The sequence below is a fragment of the Mus caroli genome, chromosome 19 (genome assembly GCF_900094665.2).
Source record: "Mus caroli chromosome 19, CAROLI_EIJ_v1.1, whole genome shotgun sequence".
Classification (NCBI taxonomy): domain Eukaryota; kingdom Metazoa; phylum Chordata; class Mammalia; order Rodentia; family Muridae; genus Mus; species Mus caroli.
In genome coordinates this window covers 21,595,783-21,617,721 of record NC_034588.1, presented here as the reverse complement: position 1 = coordinate 21,617,721, position 21,939 = coordinate 21,595,783, and the positions used below count along the sequence as shown (strand labels likewise).

Below are 21,939 nucleotides of genomic sequence, written 5' to 3'. Positions count from 1 at the left end.
TGTATGAGGGTGTCTATATGTGTGTGTGAGTGTGTATGAGGGTATCTATATGTGTGTGTGAGTGTGTATGAGGGTGTCTATATGTGTGTGTGAGTTTGTGTGGTGTCTGTGTGTCAGCGTGCATGTGCCTTGATGTGACCATGTGTGGGGTATCTGTGTGTGGTCTGTGTGAGGGTTAAAAGAGCTCAGCCCCTACAGACTGGTCAAACCTCACTCGCTTTCCTATTTCCCAGCTTTGTCATTTTTGGCAAATAAAATCATATGTTCTTGTCTTCTCACCTATTAAAACTAGAGTAGTTTCTACCTCACAATATCATAGGGACTAGAAAGGGGAAAACATAAAAGTATTGTGCAAACTAGGGACAATCAGGTGGAAGTGTAAAATAGAAGAATATGTATGTATATATGAGGGGAATACCCTTATCCTTGTGGCACACTTCCTGAAGGAAGGGACCCTTATTCACTCTTTCCCTTCCGCTGACCCTCAGCTGTGGAGAGCATGGCGTGTGTTTGTTGGTGATGGCAGATGCTCATGGAACTGCAGTGTATGTGTCTAGACAAGCTTTGCACTCTGGTGGGCGTGTTAGTGTTAGGAAACCTTTCAGCCAAACACACAGTGCATAGTCTAGGGAAGAGATCAGTCTAGCGGCCCGGGGTTCCATATAGATCATCAAGTACTTGAGAAATCTGCCAGCTTAGTCCCTCATTATTCATGTTTTTTTGTAGTGTAGAAATTGCCTTTACTTTGAACATAATTCATCGCCATTTATAAGTTTAAAAGAGGCGCTTAAATCACATTCACTTTTGAGCAAACTTTGATATGCTATATAAACTTTGATATGCTTTGAATAGTGTGCATAAAGTTAAAAGTACAAAAAAATAAATGGGCTAAAAGCAATGACATACCCTGTGGATGTAAACCTATGCTTTTATTTAAAAACTAGAAATGTAATGAATGACTCTTCCTGCCTTGCTAGGATTTCAGACCCTCTCTGATTAAACACACTTACGTGACCTTCACACAGACCTAGCCTCCTACTGCTACCCATCAGCAGTAGTAGATCAGCCTGGAGAGCTTTCTTTGCTCAACCTAACAGAAATCATGAGCAGGTAAGGAGAAGCTCTCCCAGGGATGGAGACCCATAGGTTCTTGTCTTAGGCTGCCACTAGAATGGTGGCTATAGCCACTTTCACTGCTGTTTCTGCTCAGCTGCCACTTTTGCCATACCAGTCAGTACCAGTTCAACCCTTTCTCCTAATGGTAAAGCTCAAAAATAGGGGAGGAAAAATGACCCCTGGGAGAAGCTAATAGGCCTGGTGCTGCAGCCAGGGGCAGCACAGGAGGATGTCTCCTGGCTGACTCAGAGTGTTGAGCCAAACAACCCAAAGCCAGTGGCAAAGGTGCCAATGATGGACAGCCCCTCATGCAAATGGAGTATTGTGTTTATGCCAAGGATAGGTTCTCTATTTGACCACCACGAAGTGGTCTCCAGTAGCCCACGCCAGGATAAAATGAGCGCTAGAGCTTGGCAAGCCTTGTAATGGGAAAACATCCAACGTGACTGTTTGAACCAATCATCACTAAAAAGTTGTTGCATGATTGAGCTCAAGTTGTATGTCCGTGGCAAGCAGCTGTGACTGTAGAATCGCCTCCTCAGGATATCCCATGGAATCGTCAAAGCAGCAAATGGTCCAGTGCTCAAAATAGACAAGGGATTGGTCTAACAGCTGAACGTTGCAGAGTCAAGTCATGCTGATCTCCCAGTAACATTAAAGCAGAGCTGGCCATAAAGGCACATCACTAGCGTTGAGACTATTGGACAGATGTGATTCATCTCATTCTTATATACTTGTCTCTGTTCATTTCTTCTTTCCCTTGTAATGTACTGTATTTGTTAACCTCGTTTGCCAACTTGATTGGCTTGAGAAGACCCCTGGCTGGGTGTGTCCTAGAGGGTGTCTCCAAAGATGATTAAGGGAGCCAGACCTGCTTTAAATGTGGGTGGAACATTCAGTGGGCTGAAAACCCAGAAGGAATAAGGGTAGGCATCCGTGCTCCTCTTGGCCACCTGGTGTGAACTATTCTGCTCCTCTGTGTCCTTCTAGCCTTGGTGGAGTGGAACCTCTGACACCAGAAGCCAACGTAAATATTTGCCTCCCTTAAGTTGTTTTTGTCACAGCAGCAACAAACAAAAAGACAAAACTGTATTACATGTATAATTGATGTTTTAAATATCCTTCTGTGTCATTTTAATAGCTGAATGTTATTTTCTTCTGTGGGTGTGTACTATATCATTATTGCCCAACAGTCACTGTCTCTCTGGGGAGGCTTGAGATTTGCTTATTTTACATAAGCTGCTTTGATAGACATCTAAAAAAACTTAAAATCTGAAAACCACAGGTACAAGACAAAACCACGAGTTTTGTCTGGCTTAGAAGAAAGACTTTATTGGGGCTTAGAGTTGCAGATGGTGAGTCTGGAACCATCATGGCAGTAGGCAAGCAGATGTGGTTCTCCAATGGTAGCTGAGAGCTTACATTCTTACCCACAAGTAGTAGGCAGATACAGTTCATTGGGAATGGTGTGGGCTTTTGAAACCTTAAAGCCCTTCCCCAGTGACACACCTCCGCCAACAAGACCACACGTCCTAATCCTTCCCAAACAGTTCCGCCATTTTCAAATCAAACATTCAAATATATGGGCCTCTGGGGCCATTCTGATTGAAATCCCACCTCATTGGCCTTGCCAATATAAAATGACTGCTATGAGAATTTGATTCAGTTCTGTTTGTTCTTAAAATATTTCTTAGTTTGGAGTGATTTTTTTTTCTTTTGGCAGTTGTGTTTAGAGTTATTTTGTCACTGGAAAAATAAACCAAATGTTCTCTGAAAATAGTCTGTATTTCAGATTTTAGTTTTTTCAAATGAATCTGGGATAGGCTTTTTTTCCATTGATCCAAACTGGGATTTTTAATCATGGATATGGGGGAAACGCTGCTCTGAGGTCTCTTTTTAAACCAGAGTGAGCAGAGATTCGAAGCTAGGGATTGTTCTGGGAGATCCATGATCATTGCACTTTTGCCATGCAGTGGTGAGAGGCTGGGGACTGAGGTGGGAACAGGGGACAGTAAACTAATGGCAGGTTTAATATCTGTCCTGTGAGCTTAAAAGGTTTAAAGTCAATGTCCTTCATCTTCCATGGCTAGGGCAAGCTGAAATCTCAGGTTTTCTAGATAATAGGTAAGATACTAGATATTTTCCTCCACCTACAGGAAAGACATTAAGACATTTCAGAAAGATGAGTGTTTTGACATTAGAGTTAGCATATCTGGTGACATGCAATGAAAGTGACATAATGTATGTTATGACATCATGTCTGTGTTTCTTCCTCTTTTTTTCTTTTCCCCCTTCCCTTTCTCCCTCTTGCTCTGGCCCTGAATGTTCCACCCCCTCTCCCCCTCCAACTCCTGCTCCCCCAACCCTCCCCCCCTCCCGGGTGGTACACACATGCACTTGCTTGCTTGGATTTTGTTTTTTGTTTCTTTTTGTTTTTTTTTCATTTGTTTGTTTTGAAACAGACTCTCTCTATATATGACCTTTGATGGTCTGAATCTTGATATGTAAACCAGCCTGGTCTCAAACCCACACTGGGATTAAAGGCATGTATGTGGCACTGTATTCAGCCTAGATTTACTAGGTTTATGGATATAAAAAATGGGCAATAAAGCAAGAATCGCGATGTTTGTTTTAAAATGTAAGGATATTTTGGATTAGGGTTTTTGTCTGTGTGTTTTTTAATGTTTTCATTTCTCTGTATTTCTGCATTCTCCATATTTTTTTTTCAAATAAGATAATTGTTATTCTGTTAGGAAATTGCTAAACCATTTTATCCCACAAAGTCAGAGGCATGCATATGGCATAATCAGATGTTCTTGTAACTATTTCCTGTCTCCGCGGCATACTTTTCCTCTAACTTGGATTTAATTACTTGCAAATTAAGATACACAAAGAGATTAAGAGATAAAATGTGCAAAAAGCATGCGGTCCAGATTATCTTCTAGATGTCTGCGTGTGCTGAAGATCACTGCGCACAATGCTGCCTTAGCACTGAAAGTGCAGCCTTGGGCTGCACTTTCTCAGGTGCTGAACAAGGAAGAGTAGCAGTGGCAGGAAACAGGTTTGGACTAAATAGACAGATGGGCTGGAAGAAACTAGTCTTATTTAAGTATTTTCTACATTAAACAGGTGTCTAGTGGGGGTATATTACTACCATGAAATTTTAAATAAATGGCTTTTCATCCACAATGACTTTAGTGCCCTGTGTGGTGGCGCATAATAGCCAATGCGGACACTTGAAGATAAAAATGTGTTAACGCTCAGATCTGAATTAAACTCACGCAAAGTATGATGGTTCCTTTATTAATTTTGGTCTCCTTTTGTAAGGAAGGATTTTTTTTTAAGTTTAGAAAGTCTAATTAACTAATTAACGAAGCTTTGGGGAGTGATAATTGGGACGAATTTCTGGTAAAGTTATAAGCTGTCAACCTGATAAATATTTCCCAAGCATGTACTATGGGCCAGCCATTGCATTTAGTGAAGAACTTTAGTGTATAATGTACGCATTAAGCCCTTGACTTACATTGTAGTGAGGGGGGATTGCAACAGAAAGATGATAAAATCACTCCTAGTTCCAAATGTTAGGAAGGAAATAGCAGAGGCTGCGAACTTGAACCATACTGAAGCACTCTTCCTGCTTTGGGAAGAATGGCTAAGGGGGAATGTCAGAGACAGAAGAAGATGGCACATGCACACCCCGAACAAGGACAGGATGGCTTATTGGAGCAGTTCAATCCAAGCTTTGCAGGCTAAGGCATAGAGGAGTATCGGGTGAAGCTGCAGAGATAGTAACGTGGTAACAGTGACTGGATAAGGGCTTAGGGAACAAGGAAAGGAGGGTGAATTTTATTACAGAGGGAGGAAGGCATTATGGGATTTACAGAAGGGACAAGTCTAAGCCAGTTGTTTTGTTTTGTTTTTATCATTTTTGTCACACAAAGAATGGTTGCAGAGATGGAGGATGGGGGAGTTATGGGGTGTACCAGTTAGGGCTGCTACATTTGTCTAGCCAAGACATGTTGGTACCTAGGCTGAGGACAGCAGCCAAAATAAAGAGGAAAAGTGGCTTTGAAGGTTCCCAGGATGTAAGGGAGGGCATTGCGAAAGGCAAGAATCTAGATTAACTCCTAGCTCACTGAATTGAGTGAGAAAAAAGAAAAAGATTAAAGGAGACCAGACGAGGTGGAAACCCCAGCGAGCCAGCGGTACAGAGGAGTATGAGATTTTGTGTAAGGCTTGAATATGTGCTATGTCTAATCGGCTTGTGATGTTTCAAGGGGAAGTCTCTTTAGGGCAGTGGTTCTCAGCCTCTTAACACTGCAACCCCAACCATAAAATTATTTTTGTTACTCATATTTTTTGTTATTCATAACATTTTGCTGTTATGAATTGTAATGTCAATGTGGCCTCATGAAAGGATGGTTCGGCCCCCAGAGGGTCCTGAGGTACTGGCTGAGGACCACTGTTGTAAGGCTGTAGGGCACAAGAATTGAAGGCAAGCTGGCTAAAATGACATGTGATGCCAGACAGGGTGGCGCGTGCCTGCAACCTTAAAACCCAGTGGCTTGAAACGAAGATTTTTCATGCAAGACCATCCCTGGGTGCCTAGGTTGGAGCAACCTAGCAAGAAGTTGCCTCAGAGAGGGGGAAAAATTACATGTGAGAGAGCCAATCTTCCCATAAGTTTTATTTGAAAAGACATTTGAGTGAAATGTAATACATTTACCAAGGAGGTAAAAATATTCGTCTACTGGAACTACAAAACATTGATAAGAGAAACTAATGACTATATAAATGAAAGGAAATTTGTCTCATGTTCACATCTTAGAAAAGTCAATATGACTTAGATGTCTGTATCGCCCAAAGTGATCTTCAAACTCAATCCAGTCCTTCTCCAAATTCCAATGGAATTTTATAGAAATTAGAGTATCCTAAAAATCTTAAGGAGCTCAGATATACAAAGCAATTTTTAAAAAAATGAAGTCATCTCACTTTCTGACTTCAAAGTGTATTGCATACAACAGTAGTTGAAGCAGTATGGCACTGGCATAACAATAGACATAGAGACCTATGAGATGGACTAAGACTCCAGAAATAAACCCAGGTCAGCTGGCTTGTCAGCTGGTCCTCAGCTAGGATGCTGGAAGTTCACTCTAGGGGAGAAATAATGTATTCAGCAATTTGCAGCAGGAAACCTGAGTATCTGTATGGGAAAGAATAAAACTTACATTATACATGGAAAGCAACTCAGTATAAAATCTTAATAAGATCCCAGAAAATCTTAATAAGATTCCTAGAAAAAAAATAAGCAAAGAATCATGAAATAGGTCTTACTGTGGCTTATTAAATATGGCTCAAGAGGAGAACAACATCAAATTTAGCTTTTGTCTAACAAAGGAAACCACCAGCAGCATGTGAAGGGAACCTACATCATGCAGGTTAAGGGGGAAACCCTTGGCAAACATACCTGATGTGGGATTTGATCTGAAATGAGTGACAGGGTAGAACTGAATGGAAGAGAAAGCTGTTCCCTTAGGGTGTCCAGAAAGCATGGAAAGGGGATCCTACAAATCAATAGCCAAAGTAAGGATGACCTAGAGTTTAAAATCACATAACACATTTGTCCCTGTCAGTTCCTTTAAGGAAATAAAAATGATGCTTGATATGGGTGAAGATACTTCTGAAAAGCAAATTGTCAGCTAGAGCCTGAGGCTCATGGCTAAGTTCTTCCTTACTTCCAAACTGTCGGAGTTGCCATGGCTTTATAGTAAAGATTACAACATTATCCCTGTTATATACTGCAGTAGGCCACGTGAAAGACATGGATTGGGTCAGGGTAGATTGATTCTCATTGGAGACAAGAGCAAAAATCCAGAAACAGCTTTTCAGTTAAAGATCACTTTGCTTGGAGCTTGTAAATACATGCCTGTAGAGTCATTAGAGGTTATTTTCTGTGATAAAAATTTGAGATCTTAGGAAAATCAATAGGAAGCCACTCCAGGATTTGAGAGAAAGATGGGTTACATTTTGCATTACAGAAAAGTCCCTTTTAGTAATAGCTGTCCCAGACAGGTAGACTAGTTAGGAGTCTAAGGAAATCATCCATGGAAGAAGTGATGTGGTTTTTAAACCAGAGGGTAGCAGGAAAATGCAGAGAAAGTTTAGGTTAAAGAATATTACAACGATGGGTTGGGAAAGTTGATTGATCAAGTGCCGTGTTAAAGAAGAGTTCTGAGGGCTTTTGGCTTGGGTGTCTGTAGCAGGATAGGATATGGCTAGCTGGGCTGGAGTACAATTAATTTATCACACCTGTAAGACAAATAGGAACCCTGCAAGCAGCTATGACTATACAGCCTGAGCTCTGAAAAGGGTGTGGGTTCAGGAGTATTTGAGGGTCATTTCCTATAGATTACAGTTGAACCCATTGCTAGTGGGGATTATGGAGAGAGTGGTTAGGGGAGGGGAGGGGAAGAGAGACTACTGGAAGACTGAAGAGCATTGAGTATTAGAGAGAAATAGAGAGGGAGGGGAGCAGGGAGGGGAAGGGGAGGAAGAGAGAGAGAACTTGCCAAAGACATGAGAAAGATGAGAAGTGTTCTGAGAACTTGAGGGCGGGTTGAACATAAGTAGTCCTTGCTGTGTCTTCTCTGAAGTCGCCCCTCCACGGAGTATGGAAAGCTTGTGACAAGGGTCTAAGATGCTGATAACGCTTGCTTGCCTCTAGGACTCCTCAGACTTAAGCATCAGTGCCTCAGCAACTGAGAATGCCAACTCTCCTCCCATCAGGAGCGGAGGGGAAACACCTGGGTAATATTAGGGTAGGCAAAGGACAGCACTGGTGTGACTGGTAACCAATGGAGTTTGGACCCTTAGTAGAAGAAGACCAATTGTTTAAGGAGTCAATCCAAATTTGAGAGCTTGCAGGCTACTCTGAGTGCCAATACCCCAGAGAACTCAGGGAAGATCCTGAATGAGAAGAGCAAACGAGCCTACTTGCATCCTTGCCATGGCCATGGGAAAGCAGCTTGAGGCTTTCTTGTCAGTAAGTCGGGGAGGGTGACAAAGACTATCCATTAGTCCTTTGATGATTTTGACCTTACGTGTAAGGAGAGTGAGACAAGGCTGGAGCTTGGAAGGAGGATCAGCAAGCAGAAAGGGAACCTGGAGTAAGGGTCCCTAGAGTTACATTCTTATGTCTTCTGGTTGAAGAGCCCTATGAGAGGAAGAGGCTCAAGGCTATGGGAAAGAGCATGTCCAATGGGAGAAGACGCAAACAGATGTGTGTTAGGGAGTATGTTGGCCACTTTTGGGTCACAGTGACGAAGTTACCCGAACTAGACAACTAAAAAGGCTTATTTTCAGAAATTTCAGGATTGGCCTGTTTGCTCCATTGTGGCGGGCCTGACAAGCACATGCTGGAGCAAAGCAGCTGATTTCATGTTGGCTAGAAAGCTAGGACAAGATACACTTCAAAGTCACGCTCCAGGGACCTCCTTCCTCCAACCACACTCCACCTCATACCTCCCATCACCTCCCAATGATGCCATCATATCATGAAACCATCAAGGGACTCATCTGCTGATTATCGCTGAGGCCCCAGGATCCAATCACCTCTCAGGGCTTGGATCCACCATCAGGAGGCCAAGCCTTCAGTATATAAGACTTTGAAAATGGAACTCACCATAGCTACCATGAAAGAGCCAGCAAAGCATACCTAGCCATGAGAACAGAGACCATGGACCAAAAAGAATGAGTGTGGTCCCCGAGGCCACAGGCAGGCAGGATAGTAAACAAAAGGACCATCTTTCCCTCTGTGAAGCAGGAGCAGGATGCAGTTATCATGCAGGAGGCTTTAGGAGAAAAATGGGGTGGTCCATGGCAGGACTAGCAGACTGATGAGCAGGAGAACTTTGAACCACTGCATTGCCCACCTTGGCACTAACATTGTGATCTTTGAAAAGTCGTTTAGCCTCTCAGTTGCTTCTGTGTTCCCTGTGACCAAGCAGTGAGCTATAACTTTGGGTTATTGAAGGAATTCCATGAGTTAATCCACACCATACAAGAGTGCTATTGCCTGTAACTGTCATTATTGGTAGATCTGAGAGCGACTGCAGTCTAGGGTGAACCTAGCACCTATCTAGGTGAGTTGGGGGTGGGAAGTGTTGACCTGGGGAGGGTGATCTTAGCAAAGGAAGTGGTGTGTTCTGCTGGGAAGTCCTCAGAAGAGAGAAGCACTCAAGATTGGCTCACCAGGTCATTGAGAGGCTGCTTCAAGGAACGCAAACACTGGAGGCTCGAGGCAAGAGTCCGCTAAGAACCTGCCTTGCTGTAAAAGAGTGAGCTCTTAGGAATGTGGTTGACAGGAAGCCTAGGAAGCCAGAGAGCTATCTATATATAAGCTCTTTGCCCTGAGTGGGCTGTGTACCAGAGAGGGTGGCTGGGCAGAACATGGTAGCATGCTGTACAGAGCCTCATGTGTTCTGGGGACTTAGGAGCAGTGATCGGATCACTCTTGCCCTCTGCTCATTCTCCACACAAGAGTGGCCACAACTAGCAATGACGCTGAATGTACAGAACAGGTGCTACTTGCCAGTGACGCATCTGGGCTGTGGATGTTGGGCACTCCTCCCAATGCTGGCACACGGCACAGCTCTGTTTCCGGCTCTCAGATGATGATGCTGTGGCACAGAAATGGAGTTGTTTGGCTGAGCCATGCAGCTTGGGGGTTGGGAGTGGGGTGGTGCCATTATTAAAGCTGGCAGTGTGACTGCACAGACTGTCTCAGCCACCCAGCTAGCATACTTTGTCCTGTTTTATAAATGGCTGTGCTGAGAGAGGAGTTACAGGTGGAGGTGGAGCTGATGCCAGGGTTGTTCTAGCTCATGGAGAGTCTGTCTCTGTCTCAAGTTAAAGGGGGTTTGACTGTAAGCGTGAGAGGCTTACAAAGAACTCTGAAGAGTGATGCATGCATTATAGACCCAAGACCCTCCCAACCCAGCAGCTAGCTAAGGAAGAATGGTTTGACATAGCCCTGCTGCAAGGACATATGTCTTTCTACAGTCTGTGATTCCAGCTTAGCCCTGCCTCCACAGGACCTGACATGTTGTAGAAGTTCTAAAGAAACACAGATGTGCTGCCTTAGCCTAAGCCGAGTCTCTCCTCCACTCTCATCTGACAGATTGGGCAGTGGTAAGAGTTACCTCTGGGCAGAGAGAAAGATTCTCTCTCGGGAATCCTACAGCCTTCAGTAGTCAGTAAAGCTTGAAATCCTACAGACGTCTGACTTGAACCCATGCTTCCCAGCCCCAAACAGACAGAGCCCAGAGGCAGAGTTGTTCCCACTGCCCACCCATCATGGGGGCTTTCTTCCTTTGTGTCCTCAGATGGATTCAGAACTTTGGGGTTTCACCTCAACACTACCACAGAAGTTTCCAACTGCACTCTAAAGCTTGTCTTCCATTATATCTTTTCTGCTTTTAAGAGAAGTTTTTTTTAGCAGATAGACTTTATGTGTGAAGTATGTGGCTGCCCCCCAGGGCCACATACAAGGTCAGCAACTGACCACTCGCTCAGCTTGGACCACCCTGAAGGTCAAGATTGTCCTTCCAAGGTCAGGCCCCTTCCTGCCCCACTGACAGCCTTTTTAACCTGCTCTGGCATCCTGTAGCTCTTTGGGACTGCAAACTCTGGATCTCTGTCACCTCCCTCATCTCCATACTTTCCAGTTCTGCCTCCTTTTGGCCTTGATTTCTTCAATTCAGTCTCTGGTTCATTGACTCATTCAGCCCCTGGCATGTCTTAAACCTACACAGAGCCAAGCACATGTCAAATGCTCTGTTGAAATTTAATATTCAGTAATTAGTAACTGATTTGTGATTTATTGGCCTGGATTGATTGATTGGTTTGTTTGTTTGTTTGTTTGTTTGTTTTGGCATTTAAATTTTTACTGCATTTTTAAAGAACATTACACATAAGCCCTCTGACTGTGATGACTGAAGTTAGAGGCAAAGCCAAGTGGAGGCATTAGCTCCTAATCCTGCTAAAGACATCCTAGTTATTACATGCACTTGTGTTTTGGCTTTTCATTTGGGTTCCTTGACAACGGGCACTTTCTTACCCTTTGTTGTAATCCCCAGTGTGCCTTGTGTAAAGGAGCCCTGAGGTAGGTGAGGAGTGAGGTGTCCTTGCGGAGGAACTCACCTTAAGTCATCCTTCTCATACTGCTTTCCCTCTAACTAGATATTTATATTTGTGCGTGGTTCAAACTCACTTTTGTTCATTTATTGCCTGTTGCACTGGTTAGTTTTGTGTCAATTCGACACACACTTGAGTTGAGAGAACTTCATTCAGTTCAGGATAGGCTCTTAGGGCTGGAGAGGTGGCTCAGTGGTTAAGAGCACCGTCTGCTCTTCCAGGGGTCCTGAGTTCAATTCCCAGCAACCACATGGTGGCTCACAACCATCTATAATGAGATCTGATGCCCACTCTTTTGTGTGTGAAGACAGCCACACTGTACTCATAAAAATAAATAAATCTTTAAAAAGAAAGAAGAAAAAGGATAGGCTCCCACCAAATTGGCCCATTCTCTTGATTACTGATTGATGTTGGAGGCGTAGCCTGTTGTGGATGGGGCCACCCCTAGGCAGGTGCTCCCTGATAATATAAGAAAGCAAACTGAGCAAGCCAGTAAGCAGCACTCCTCCATGGTCTGCACTACAGTCCCTGCCTCCAGGTTCCTGCCCTGCCTGGGGTCCTGCCCGGACTTCCCCTAGTGATGGACTATGACCTAATAAGATGAAAATAAGCCCTTTTTCCTTCCCAATTTACTTTTGGTCTTGTAGTTTTATCACAGCAATAAAAGCCCCAACTAAGATAACAGCCAAGTTTATTATTAGCCCCGAGTCACAGAAAAACATTAAAAATTTCCCAGTTCAACATTTCCCTTCCCATAACTACATTTTTCATCCTCTCCCGCAAATGTCTTTCCAACTCCCCTACTGTGTTCTTTCAGACTTCCCAACAGGCAGAGGCTCTGACACCTGGTTCATTAGAAATTCTTTGGGGTCATGGCCCAACTGTCTTTTATCGTAATTTTCTGGCCTATGGGAGGCTGTGCTGCTTTGCCTTTCTCAATAGAAGACAAACCCATCCTATAAGTACTTTGTAGACTGCAGCAGGAGCAGAGCCAGGCAGAAGACCAGGTTATTTAACTCTAAGACCAAACATTTGTCTTCTGCTTATAACTGACTTTATATGTCTGTGGTTTGTCCTTGAGCAATTTCTGGGGCACGGACACTTAAGGGGGCATACCTCAGAAAACAAATGAAAATCAAAAGCAAAGTATAGAAGACAAAGAAATGAGAAGATACACCATACTATAAAGATTTGATACTTTGAAATCAGTCATTGGTCAAATGTCGTATAAGAAGTGAATGAGAGAGCATAGAAGAATTATATGGGAGGAGTCACCATTTGAGGTTTGTTGTGATTATCCCCCAGGCGGGACTGGGAAGATATTTTTTAAAGATATTTTAATGTTAATATATGCCTTTCCTACATGCCATGGTTTTATATGTATTTACTCTCCCGACTTTTCTCCCTCCATCTGGCATGCCAGCCAAGTGCGCACAAACACATTAGGTCTTTGTGTATTTAGGATTTAAAAGCGAGGTTGGGGAATATCCGGCTGTGGTGGTGTTTCCATGAGAGACGGAGCACGATGCTGGTCAGAGGACAGCACATGACTCGTAGCTGTTTGTGCCAGCAAGTTTCTTCTGTCGGTTGCTTGTGGTGAAACGGCTTTCAAAGGGCTTATGAATTCTTTCGGCATAACCTTTGTTGGGAAAATGAATTACAAGTGGTTCGTTTTATGCCGAGCCTTTTGTTATCACCATTTAAAGCCATCCTGTTTGTTCACTTTGTGAGAGCCGTTCTGCGGGCTGATGAATGTGTTTTATGAGAGAATAGAAGAGCCTGCAATTTGTTTTGATTGATCTTCATTCGGATTCAAAGAGAGCAGGTGCTGTCGTTTGGAATTGGTTTTGGCAGTGGCTCGGTTATATAAATATTAGAAATACAGACCGAAGCTTCTTTTAAATTATCTTTCTCCATTAGTGTAGGAGAGCTTTATGCTGAGTATTAAACCCTGTGGTTCTATTTTTACAACTTCGCATATAAACATGTTACATACCATATGTTTGAACATATGCATGTATATGTGGACTCCATTGTGCAGATGTATAGCATGGCAGATTTTCCATACTTCTTTAAAAGTTTATGCAAATATTATTCTCTCTCTCTTTTTTTATTATTCTCTTTAAAAATCTGAGAATGTGATTTCTGAATATAACAAGATGCTTTATTTTTTTTTTCTTCTAGTCTGAAAAGTGTAGACAGTTCTAACTTTAGAAATTATGTCAAGGGTTGTTTTCAGTTTAGTGTGGTTTTGTTGCTAATCTTTAAGCCTTAGAGAGTGACCCATTGGAGTTTTAAATCTGTTTTCCCTGCTTTTCTGCATCTTTGTTATTGTTGTTTGTTCCCAAAAGCCCCATTGAGGGCTGCTGTGCCTCTCCCCTAACACACCCTGCAGTTGATGGAAGTACTCCCTTTCCAGCTAGACTATGAACATGCACACATAGCTGCTCTCATCTTGTCCTCTGCAAACCGCCTTTGTTCAAAGTCTGTGCTCCTCAGATAAGCAAATGGAACGTTCTTTGACACCCCACCCCCCCAGACTGTACTGACCCAGTTCGTCCTGCAAAAATCCAGAGCAGGGCTCATGGCACCCTGTGTAGGAGCTGTCTGCATCCCTCTCTCCCTCCCTCCCTCCCTCCCTCCCTCCCACTGTGGTGATTTCCTAGTGAATTAGGCCCTGTCTTTGTCCTTCTGGTCCCGGAGCCAGGCTCACTACCTGACATGTGATACTCATTAAACGTTTATTGAAAGAATGGGATTATTTGTTGTTTTCATAATGAACATGAAAAGAGAATGATTAAAATAAAAATGATTAGCAGTGACATCCACCCATACTCTGTCTGCTTTCTATTTTGAGGAATTTCAAAAATGTGGATATACTTACAGCCTGGATAGCGTGAGAACATTTAAATATTGCTGTCTTATGGAAGCTCAGTTTCCAGAGGGCAGGAACACTGGGAGGATTAAATCCCTGATATCCCCTTCTCACTCCAATCAGGATCGAAGTGAGGCTATATCAGAAGAACCTGGCAATGCCACCAAACCAGAACTCCCTACCAGGTCAGCACAACTCATGGTTAGGAGAGAAGGGGATGAGAACCAGAGGTCACAGAGGGTCAGCCGCAGAGATGGACAAAACCCCAACTATAAAGCCTAGCTCACCCTTAGTCTTCGTCTCCTTCCTTGGTGTCTAATGAGCTGTTTGCACTTGTCCTTAGAATCCTTCACCTCTTGTATATGGTTGCTGACCTACTTAGATAATTAGCCTCTTTCCCCATCATTTGACCTTGCCTCAAACCCAACTATGGCAGATCAAAAAGAGCAAAAGATGTGGACCTAGCTAGGAATTGGGGGCTGTAGTCTTCCTCATGTAGTACTCCAGCATGGCCCCTGGGTACAATGCAACATCTAAAACATTCAGTAGCTTTAAACCAGCTCCCCTTCCACCTTGGAAATTAAGAACGCCCTCTAGGTCCAGACTCAATAATGCAGAACATGGTTTACATGAAATAATTATGTAAAATAATTGTAGGCTAATCTTTCAGATGTGTTTATGGATTCAGAAATGCAGTGTAACTTTTATTAGTCTTTGGGTTGTTTCCTTTGGGGAGTAGAAGCAGGGTGTTACCATGCTATAAAGAACATAAGATTTGAAGTCAAATGACTCAGAAGAGCCAGGTCTCAGCTCTGCCCACTCTAACCTGGGCTTCAAGCAAACTGCCCAAGGTCATAGCCTCTCTTCCTGTCACACCTGGGCTGCGAGGGCAACAGTGGAGCTCAGCAAATTGGTTGTGAGCCACTGAAGTTCTTTTTTTTTTTTTTTTTTTTTTTTTTTGGTTTTTCGAGACAGGGTTTCTCTGTGTAGCCCTGGCTATCCTGGAATTCACTCTGTAGCCCAGGCTGGCCTCAAACTCAGAAATCCACCCGCCTCTGCCTCCCAAGTACTGGGATTAAAGGCATGCGCCACCACTGCCCTGCACCACTGAAGTTCTTACCATAAATTGGAGGCTCCCTTCCACTGAGAGCCACAGTTCTTATGGCTCACCACCTCGTGTCTATCTTCCGGCTTTCATTTTCCTTTCAGTTTTGTTCTTTTCCTGGCTCGCCCAGCCCCAGTCGTTCCTCACTCTGAATCAGCTCTGATGTGGACCTAGCTGGGAATTCACAGGGGATTCACCTGCCTAGCTCAGGGACTCTATGGTTTAGCAGGCTGGCCCTTGGGAGCCCCAACTGTAGTCTAACTTCTGCATTCTGGGCTCGATCTTAGCCAAAAGGCTGAGAAGCTATTACGGGCCACGTTGTTCAACCTTCACCCCGTTGCTCAGGCTCCAATAGACACCTCTGCTTTTGGAGTCTTTAATACTATCTCAGGTTGAAAAGATCAGCAGTGGCTTCCTGCTGATACCCATCTTTAACTACTACCTCTTGCTTAGTATTTTGATTATTTGTTTGTTTGGTTTGGTTTTTTGAGACAGGGTTTCTCTGTATAGCCCTGGCTGTCCTAGAACTCACTCTGTGGGCCAGGCTGGCCTGGAACTCAGAAATCTGCCTGCCTCTGCCTCCCAAGTGCTGGGATTTAAAGGCGTGTGCCAAGTTGATCTAGAACTCACTATAGACACCAAGATGGCATTGATGTTAGAGATTCTGCTGCATCTGCTTCCTGAGTGCCAGGATTAACGATGTGTGCTAACGTGCACAGCCCTTCTCTAGCTTTCCCCCACCGCCCAGCACTTCAGTAACCAATTCCATGCATTACATTCCTTCTCTGGACTCCATGTGGTTATGTTTTCCCTAGTGGCCTCTGGCAACACTCTTGAAGTGGCCGGTTACCTATATTTCGTTTACTGGTTAGTGTGGTTTAACCTGGCCTCCGAGCCTGTGAGGCATGCTGAAAATGACGCTTCCTCATTCTTTTTGTGCGTGGGTAGTAATTAGTCACTGGCTTAGGTACGTGGCCCAAGAATTTGAGTTTTCGAAAATTCTCACAGCACACCCACACTGAAGCAGGGGGTCCTTGAGGTAGGAATGGGGAGCATCCCCATTCCCTAAATGCCTCCTTCCTACAACTCAGCCTTCCAACAAGAATACCTGCCCTAAGAAAATTAGAAATGGCTGCCTCCCATCCACTTTATGAAACAAGTATCAAAATAGCACACTGAGGGCTAATGAGAGGACTCAACAGCTGAACGCTTGTATGGCCCTTGCAGAGGCCCTGATTGCAGTTCCCAGCCCCACATCCAGTGGTTCACAACCACCCGTAACCCCACTGCCAGGATGTCTGATGCCCTCTATAGGCAACTTCAATTCATGTGTATAAACCTCCACATAGATACATGCATGTATGTGATTAAAAATAATTTGTTACTGTTTGAAACAGCAACAAAGCTAAATTGAGGAATGTTGAGAAACTATAATATGAACTGAGATAATGTGCATAACACCATTCATATGTCATAGCATGATGGCCGACACTGGTAAACCTAGCACTTGGAAGTCTGAGGCAGGAGGGTCACTTTGAGCTTAGGAGTTTGTGGACAGACTAGTATCATATTCTCTTTGAAAAAAAATTTTTTTAATTTAAAAAGATAGTATCCATTGTTTGCTATTTCTGTGCACAAGAAGATAAGTGTGTGAGGGGGTGCATAAGTGTGTGGGTGCAAGTGTGTGTTAGCGTGTGTGTATGTGAAACCAGAGGTCAGCCTCAGGTATTCCTCAGGATCCATGTATCTAGTTTTCTGAGACAGTCCTTTGTGGACTCTGGCTTACCAATTGCACTGTGCTAGCTGGCCAGTGAGCTCCAGGCTCTACCTGCCTGCCTCCACAGCACTAAGATTACAATCATGCGGCGTCACAGTATTCTACATGAGTGAAGAGATCAAACTCTGGACCTTGTGCTTATGCAAGAAGCACTTTACCAACTGAGCCATCTCCCAAGCTCCTGAATTATTATTATTTTTTTAAATTAACAGAATCCAGATAGTATGTACCAGAAACACTGGCAAATAATCAGTTATGTAGAAACAAAAACAAAACCTTTTATTTCCTGGCTGTGTTACGTTAACCAACTTTTGTTGTTTTTGTTAACCAACTTTCTTTCTCAGCATCTTACTATATACAATATAATATAGCTCTGTTTAATTTCAGAAGTCGTTTTAAAATGAGATTTTACTTGGAATCATGGGTCAGACTACATTCTCAACACATTTACTACAGAGATTATTTCCTTAATTAATTAGTCATTGGGTTGTCTGCACTCTTGTGCCCTTGCAGACACTATGAATGCAGCCCTGTCTAATTCTCATCAAAAGGTCAATTGTGGAGAATGCCATTCCTGGAGGACAGCCTGGAGGATATGCAGTCTGTTCCTCACTGAGAGACAGTTTAAATCTTCCTCGTGGTTTGTGTCAGATCACCAAAGAGCTGCCAACCGGGGTCGCCACATATTTTCTTCTTGTCAGTTTCACGGTACCAGGGAAGATCTGAAGGCCCCATCATCAGAGATTTTTGAACTGTGAATTGAAAAAAGAAAAACACACAGCTTTCCTGATGAAGAAGAGTGGAAAGATGGAAACAGGATCGAATGAGGGACACAATAGAGTTAGATGAAAGGGTTAGTAGGCTCAGAGCCTTCCCCTACCTGAGAGAGACATATATTCATGAGGATGACAGATAGTTCTACACATGGAGTGAGTCCCAGTAGACCAGCTATGGTGCTGCTCCTGGAGGATCAACTGGAAGTGTTTCCATCAAATGAGAATTGAACCAAAGGCATGAGGATAGGGAAGGGGGAAAAGAAAGAACACAAAGAAAGTGGTAAGCTGCAAACTTAATCAAATGCACTAGGTACTGTTTGCTTTGCTTTGATGAAATACTGCTCAAACGCCACCTAAGGAGAGCAGGGGCTATTTTGACTCACAGTTGTAAGGAATACAGACTGTAGACTTAGAGAAGGCATGGAGGCAGGAATGTGGTCACTTTGTATCCCTTTTGTATCACTTTTATGTCACTTTTGTATCACTTTGAGCCAAGACTGGCCACCGCAGGTGCTTGGCTCACTTCCTCCCTCCCCCTTTGCATTTCATCCAAACTCCAGATCATAGGGTAGCCCCACCCGCCTTCAGGATGGGTCTTCCTTCCACAGGGAGTCTCTCTAAAAACTCTTACAGACTCTTAAGGTGTGTCTGCTCCATGATCCTAAATCCAGCCAAATTGACAATGATGAATAACTGTCACAACTTATGATCAAGTCTAAATGATGCTAAGTTGAGCTGTCAGTTGTTAAGACTCCTTGAAGAGGAAATGGCACTGTCTGTGAGAAGTGTTTGACACACGGTATAGAGTGGGGAACGAAGAATTAAAAAACATCCCAAATGTGCCCGCCTGTAGTTATAGAAGAGAGCAAAGATGCTACAGGTTGGCTTCTCTAGAAACACGTGCTGGGTACATGATATTTATTAATAATTAACTGTGTTGTGCTCTCCGAAAAGATATGTCGAAGTCCTAACTACAAGTACTTGTTCATGTGATCTTGTTTGGAAATAGACCTTTCAAAAATATGATCAAGTGAGGATGACATTGTTGGATTAGGCTCTAAGCAAGAATAGCTCAGGCAATAAGGAAATGTCACACTTAGATAGGGATACCTGGTGAACATGCTGTGGGGTCAAAGAGGCCACAATTGGAGAGAAAGAGTATAAACCAAAGACTGAAGAGATGGATGGGAAAGACAAGTTAGGGAGAGGCAAGGAATGGGTCCACCCAGAGCCTCAGAGACATCGTGGCCCTGTTAGAGCCTTGAAAACCAGGAGGAAACACATTGGCCACTTTAAGCCAGCTAGCCTGTGCTCCTTTGATAAAGCAGCCCAAGAAAGCTAAAAGGAGCTATGAGGAAACGGAAGACCAAATTCCTATGCAGAAGCCACAGAGCCTGGACTGAGTGTCTGAGAAGAGGCCTTGTCACCTGACCACAGAAAGGGCTGCCCAAGGAGGCTATGACCTAGGGTGACTGACTCGCTCCAGAGGCTGACCCAGAAGGAGCTACCTGCAAGATGAGATGTTTACTGACTGATCCACCACCACCCCAACCTCCCATCCCCATCCCGCCAGGCTAGCAGCTCATGCTTCTTGAAAGAAGATCTGATTGGTAAATCTTTGAGTCTGCTACCTTAGGCCCCGAGAAAAATAGCAGATATCAGGGACATATATAGTCATTTTGTTTTTACCAAAACAACTATGGTTGGGGATATGACTCAGTGGTAGAATGCTTACTTAACCATGGGAAACGCCCTAGGTTTTATCCCCAGCATTACAACAACAAAAGAAAGATTTAGAAAAAAAATTAAAGTAGAAAGATAACTATGAGAAAATATATATGAAATTGAACTTTTAAATTACCAAGAAGAAAAAAAGAAGAATTGAATTATAAACTAGATAAATCCAGCAAAGGAGTGAGAAACAATAAATACAGGAAGAAGTGTAATTAATCATAATGTGTGTTGGAAGCAATCCAAACTATAATTTTTCACAACAGATATTTTTTAAGTGGCAAAGTCTGATTTTTAAAAAAATGTTCATTTTAAGCTATTTATAAGAAATCCTAGTAAAAACAGACTATCGAGCTGCTGGTAGGAGCAGACTCAATCTGGTGCTTTGGTAATTTGGCGTTTGGTTAAAATATAGAATAGCAAATTTGGGGATGTAGTTCAGTGGTAGAGTAATTACCCAGCATGCATCAGGCATGATTCGCAGTAGAAACGGGGATTTGGGGGGAGTATGCAGGGAACCCTGCCCACACTTTAAACCAGGTGGGTATGAAGATGCATATGTGAAATTCAAGTGCTTTGGAGTCCAAGATAGGAGGATCATAAATTCATGGACAGTCTGAGCAGGGTAGCAAAATCCTGCTTCAGTTACTATTATTTAGTGAGCCCTGCATTGGATCCTCAACACATCAGTGTCCAGCGCTGTAGAGATGAAGGCAGAGGATCATACATTTAAGGGGACTGTCAACAACAACGACATAATAAGTTGCAGACCAACCTGAGCTGCATGACACATCATCAGAACAAAAGCCAACACCTAATGGGGATATCATTAGTGCATTGAAGAATGCTATGTACTTTTTTCTTAAAGGAACAAAACAAAACAAAACAACAAAATTCACCTAACTTTTAAAACCCTTCAAAAAGAAGGGATACTTTTGGCAGTACTGGGAATTGAACCTATAACAAGGCTATACTACCGAGCTGTCTCTATCCCAAGGAAGAGCTATTAACAGGAAATGCAATGGTATTAACAATAAAGTGGAGGGCATGCTACAAGATGTCTCCCTGAAGCCACCAGGTCCTTTTGAATGACCAGATTAAGGCTGATTCTACCAGCTCAAGAGTGTTGGAGTCAAATCATGTCTTGAAGGAGATTGAGAAACAACTAGAAGAAGGAGAACATCTGGAAAAGTGGTGATGTCTCTGCCTTTAAGGTGGTGGAGGCCCTGTGATCAGCAAGCCACGAACCAGGGTGGCTGACAGAAGGAAAGGGAAGGATGGGAGCTTCCTGACTAAAGGCCAGCTTCATCATAATTCCATCACCGTGGCAGACTCAGCCTTGCTGGCTTTGGTGGCTGGTAAAAATGAATCCTCAGTCAGCTCTCCTTTTAAGACAAATTAAAAATCACTAGAAACATATATCCGGTGATCAAGTTACAACTTCTTCAGCTTCAGCCTGGGAAACCTAAGCTGTGAGGAACTTCCCTTGGCACTTTGGAAAATCAAGATGAAACGTGCCGATATCCATACACTCCATTGTTGGAACCTAGACTGAAACATTAGCAAATAGCATGACTTAATTGTTCGTAAGTGGGTATGACCAAGCCTGCGCCTCCTAAGCTCTAGGTGAATAGAGCCTGGCGGTGTGCTGTCGTTTTGTAGAATGGCACACGACTGTGCATGAGCAAGCTAATATGGTAAGTGTGGTTTGGAGTAGGTCTGAGTTTCAGGGTGAAATAAGAACTGTAAATAGCTCTTCCATAAAATAATATGATATATATGTATATATATATATATATGTGTGTGTGTGTGTGTATAAAACATCAGGAATAAGAAAATAGATGTTACTCAGAGTATAGATGGTTTAAAATAATTCAATAACTATAATGGGAAATACTATGGAAATAAAATTTTAAATCTGAGTAAAATGGATGATTTCCTAACAAATTATAAATTACTAAAATTTTATCCAGAGATAAATTACAAATTCTAAGAGTTTAATAATTATAGAGCCAAAACTGATCGCACACAAAGACTTCCATGTAATTACATGCATCAACTCGTTAGTACCAAACCCTGATAATGAAGCATCCGGTGTCAGTCCTGGGTGTATACTTTTTCTTTAAGATCTTGTGCAGAACAGAGCTGCAGTTTGTTCATGAGAATATTGTTGATGTCATGATGAGAGGACACCATTTCAACCTCTGACTCTTCCAATCTTTCTGTCCCCCTCTTCCATAAGACTCCCTGAGCTTTTGGGGATGGGTGGGCTGGTATAGATGTTCCATTTAGAATGTCTGCGGTCACTTAATCTCTGCCACACAGTTATTTTTAAATAGGAAAGTACGTATATATTAGTACTGAT

The 21,939-nt window shown here is 43.1% G+C and overlaps 1 protein-coding gene across 2 annotated transcripts in view; it reads left to right on the top strand.

Moving 5' to 3' along the window:
• Pip5k1b (phosphatidylinositol-4-phosphate 5-kinase type 1 beta) overlaps positions 1 to 21,939 on the top strand; it is a 240,508-nt gene that overhangs the window by 70,032 nt on the left and 148,537 nt on the right. The window lies entirely within an intron of this gene.